We start from the raw sequence: 4,955 nt of genomic DNA, 5'->3' as shown, positions 1-4,955 counted from the left end.
GTAACTCTGACATCAGTTACTGCTGCTACTGCTGTTCCAGCAAACATTTATTGGCTTCAGGATCAAGCTTTAAATGGGAGCCATTGGTTTCACAAGGAAACACAGTAAATCAGTTGGTGTAAGCAACAATAACTTATGGTTTTGTACTACCTTTCACTCAAAAAGTTCCATAACCTCTTGGCAAGCAGTAACGGCAGTAGCAGGGAAATTGTGGAACAATACAGCATGCAACAAATCTGCCGCTGATTTTTAATACTCCTAAGATTTAAGCAATTCCACACATGTTCAAATATTAACCAAGTTCTACGTAGCCTGTGGCTTCAGTAAACACCCTTCTGATTTACATCGTGAGAAACTGAGGCATGCAGAGGTTCAGTGAGCTGCCTGTGATTGCACAACCATTGCTCAGCAGCCGACCCAGTAATAGCATCTCGAACACCTGACTGCCTGTCCCGTGATCTGTCCTGGACAGGATAATGCTTCTGCGAACCGAGCTGCCGGAGGTGTTGGGCACAATGAAATTGTTGAGGCTGGACCGTGGCCAAAGCTGAAAGAACAACAACTGCTTCTTGCAGAAGTGCTATAAAGTCTTTAGTGACCCCAAGCACTCATGACCACAGCTGTTCATCAGATCGACGAATACCTCATTGCAAGGACAGTATGTTGAAGAAAGACCATACCCTTTTTCAGAAAGAGAGGGCACCGAGCTCGGCTTTAAAGCAGAAGGATGCACAACACTTCCTGAGTCATCAGCAGCATTTTCTGCAGTGCTCTGGATTTTCCCTGAAGAGCCCGGTCTGTCCACTGATTAGTTTATCCTGCAAAATCTGGTGAGATCAGTGTACAGACAGAAAGGAAGAAGGTGGGAAATACTAAAATCAGGATGAGGATGAGAAGGGATATTTTCCAGCTTAAAATAGGAAGGAAAGGATATCTGAGATGAAAATATGTACATCACAAAAAACAAAGCAAAATTCTTTGGTCTTTCTATTGTAATATTCTCTCTTCAAAGTGGCCTGCCTCCAAGGATGCTTATTACAAAGCAGAAACCGCACTGCAGGCTTATGCCAAAAAAACATGCTGCAAACACTTTGTGTGGCAAACAGGGCTTGCAAAGAGGGTTTGTTCATCTGTCTCAGCCTGCCTTGCCATACTTCGCTGTCCCTCTTGCCAAATGGAAAATAAATAATTCTCTCCTAGCTGCTCAGGTTATAATTGGCTGGATATGCCATCAGCTGGCTCATCCCCGCTCAGAGGCTGGGAAGGCGTAAACACTTCCAGAATTACAGAAAATGAGGACACTAACTTTGGGACCAATCCAAAGCCCTTTAGAGTGAAGGTGAAGACTAATTGACGATAGCGAGAGCTGCATCAGCTCCTTAATTGCTGAAGGGAAATGAAACAATAAAATTTCCTCTTTTGGTTCATCGTTTTCCAAGAGCCCTGTGGTAATGGCTGCAAGCTGCCTGCCTGAAAGAGCAGGACTGGAAAGCTCTGGGCTCTTACTCTGGTGATGGTTACAGAGAAAGGTGCTCAGACACTTGGTAACGCCACAGAGGATGGGAGATGATGATAACACCCTTTTACTGTTTTCCCTATCATCACAAATAAAGCTGGTAAATTCAGATAATGTATTCAGTAGCATAGAGGAGAAAGTGCCAATTTTATAGTCTGATGACAGGGTGGTGAACGCTGAAGTTGTAAGTTATATTCAGTTCTAAGCACCCCGTTCTGCACCAGTCCTCTGCCTTCCGGGCCCCAAGGAGCTTCACTGTGCCCAGCTTCCAGATTCTCTGCTTGTAACTATTGTGTGATGCTCCGCAAGAACAGCACCAGAAACCTTTTCTGTCTGGGTCCTGAAACTTGGAGTAGTGACAATGATTGTTTCTCCTCTCTAACGTGATGAGAGGCAGGGATTCCCCTGCTCTGCTTCATGGGAAGGGGAAATGTGGTCCCCCCGAGCACTGAGAGCCCGCAAGGCTTGTCGCATTGCCTCTGACTTTGCTGGGCTTCGTTCCCTGCCAGGTGACATCAGTGCATCGTGGAGGTGGGCACTGCCTTTCAGCCGGACAGGCTTTTCCCCTTCTTCCTCTTAATCTGGAGGAAATGGGCATGGGGCGATGGAGCTCTGTGAGAATTGGCATGGATTTATGATGGGCTGTCCTGCCTTCTGCTGGGTTGGACTGGTAAGGGGGTCAGTGGGCCAGGGGGAAAGTCTGATCACTGAGGGACGGAGCAGGACGCAGTGGCTCAGCGTCTGTGAAGCCAAGGCTGTGGGATAAGGTTATAGGGGTCAGGTGGGTGAGGGAAAGGGAGAGGAGGTTGTAGTGTGATTAAGCACAGCGGGAGCATTCAGAGGAAAAGGAGAAAGAAGAAAGTCCAGATAAAAATAGAAAATGCAAGAGGGAAAAGCATGTGTGTGCTGTAGACTGCTGAGTTTCTGCTCGAGGCAATGTCACCAAGGACATCTTTTGTTTCATTCACACGAAAATCCTTGCCATCAGTACTTTTCCTGTCCTCTCCATGAATCCATCAGTTCCTAAACAGACATACATGACAACGCCTTCTAGAGCTGCGTCAGAAACTTTGAGCACCAGCTGAGCGTAATGTAACACAGGGGGAAAACCATGTGATTCAATACAGGTGGAAAACAGCTACGGACATCTTTCCAAGCAGTTGATGTTTGGTTCAGGTGACTCATTGTCCATGTGCCTTGTTTTAGATACTTGGAGCAGCTTTTCTTAATTTAATCAGAACTGCAGGGACTAAACTTGTCTGTCACTGAAGCCCCCAAAGGATTAGCACACTATTAAAAATGACATCCTCATTCTGCACGTGGGCAGCGTTGGCAGGAGGAATGCAGCAGTTCAGGCTGTAAGAAGCCTTGCGTTTACTCATCCTGTGGTTGTAGCAATTTTGTTCATACCACAAGCCGTGCAGCCTGGACTCATCGTCTGATCGTCCTGAATGCACGGCCAGCCAGACCCTTGGAAATCGGGGTATTGTCCCCCTGACAACAAGAGCTGCCCACTAGACCCTTGGCAACCCAACACGACCCAAACACCTCTTCTTGTCTGGTGGGACTGATGTCCAAAGGTCTGTTCCTCCTTCATTTTCTGCCAGTTGCTCGCTCTGAAGGTGAACAGCTGCCCTGCAGTGATTCTTGTGGGTGATGTTTGGGGACTTTCTGAATCCTGGCCTGTACCAGAAACAGTGTGCCCAGCAGGAGCAGGGAGGGGATCGTGCCCCTGTACTCGGCGCTGGTGAGGCCGCACCTCAAATGCTGTGTTCGGTTTTGGGCCCCTCACTACAACAAGGACATTGAGGTGCTGGAGCGTGTCCAGAGAAGGGCGACGGAGCTGGTGAGGGGTCTGGAGCACAAGTCTGATGAGGAGCGGCTGAGGGAGCTGGGGGTGTTCAGTCTGGAGAAGAGGAGGCTGAGGGGAGACCTCATCGCTCTCTACAACTACCTGAAAGGGGGTTGTGGGGAGGTGGGTGTTGGTCTCTTCTCCCAAGTGACGAGTGACAGGACAAGAGGAAATGGCCTCAAGTTGCGCCAGGGGAGGTTCAGGCTGCATATTAGGAAAAATGTCTTTCCTGGGAGAGTGGTGAAGCACTGGAAGAGGCTGCCCAGGGAGGTGGTGGAGTCACCATCCCTGGAGGTGTTCAAGGAAGGTGTGGATGTGGCACTGCGGGACATGGTTTAGTGGGCATGGTGGGGTTGGGTTGATGGTTGGACCTGATGATCTTGTAGGTCTTTTCCAACCTTAATAATTCTGTGATTCTGTGTGATTCTGTAATTAAGTATCTGTTTTCCCGTCTTCTTCCAGTTTAGGTACCTGTAGCTTGACCATCATGATGAACGCTGCTTTGAGACCCTCACTGAGGGCGAGGCCTCTCGATTAGGATTCAGGGCAGCACTTCTGCCGGCATCGCAGGGGACCCTCTTCTGCTGAGCACTTCAGTGAATGTGGGGAGTTCATTTCACTGCAGAAATCCCAGCCGAACAGCCACTCTTCACAGCAGAGAGGCAAACGAGGCTGGCTTTAATTTTTGTAATTATGTGGAAACAACTTGATTCCCTTGCGAGCGTGTTGTCAATGCAGCCCTCGCAGTCCGTTCCCGGCCAGTGGAGCTGGATGAGGACGCTGAGGAACCACGAAGGACTCTTTAAGGAATGCAGCTGTTTTGCAGAACAGCATGGGAAAGAGGAGCCATTTGCAAAAAATGTCACGTCTGTCTTGCAGGAAAAAGATGGGAAAAGAATGAATTTGCAAAAAAAACCCAACAAAACCCAGGTATCTCCTACAGAGAAGGAGCCATTTGCAAAGAAACGAGGTGGTTTCTCAGGCAGCACCCCAGGGGATAGCGGTAAGGGCGTGTGGGCGCCGGGGAGTCCCCGGGGAGGCCGGGGGAGGCCCGGGGAGGGGAGAAGGCAGAAGGGCACTGCGCGGGGCGCTGTTTCTCGAGGAGCCTCGTTAGCGCAGTAGGTAGCGCGTCAGTCTCATAATCTGAAGGTCGTGAGTTCGATCCTCACACGGGGCAAGAGTGGTTTCCTCCTTTTCCTCCTCCCGCGTGCAGGCAGCAGCTTCCGAAGGAAGGGAAAATATATCTACTTTTTTTAACCGAGTTGCAGCGGGGGCGGGACCGGGGCGGCAGGGGCGAGCCCCACGGGCCTGGCAGCGCGCTGCGGTGCAGGCCGTTACCGGGCACGGGCACCCCTCCACCGGCCCCCCGCCAGGCGCTCGGTCCTCCCGCGCGCTAGGGGGCGAGCCCGCCCCGGCGGGCGCGGCCTCCCGCTGCCGGTTGTGTCGGGGCGGGGATAACGGCCGCCGAACGTTAGTTGGCCGCGGGGGCGTGGTGAGGCAGCGGGGGCGGCGCTGATTGGCGGCGCCGCGCGGCGGACGGGCCCGGCGGCGGCGCGCACCGCCCCGTCGGTCAGAGCGGCCACGGCC

General features: G+C 51.4%; 1 non-coding gene across 1 annotated transcript; it reads left to right on the top strand.

Annotated features, from left to right (window-relative positions):
• The first annotated feature begins 4,472 nt into the window (after positions 1 to 4,472).
• On the top strand, positions 4,473 to 4,545 carry TRNAM-CAU (transfer RNA methionine (anticodon CAU)). Its single transcript has one exon. It is a non-coding gene; the product is annotated as a tRNA-Met (tRNA).
• Positions 4,546 to 4,955: the final 410 nt, after the last annotated feature.

Source organism: Gavia stellata, chromosome 15, assembly GCF_030936135.1.
Source record: "Gavia stellata isolate bGavSte3 chromosome 15, bGavSte3.hap2, whole genome shotgun sequence".
NCBI classification, from domain to species: Eukaryota; Metazoa; Chordata; class Aves; order Gaviiformes; family Gaviidae; genus Gavia; species Gavia stellata.
Note: the sequence above shows the minus strand (reverse complement) of the source record. Positions and strands in the feature narration are given on the sequence as shown.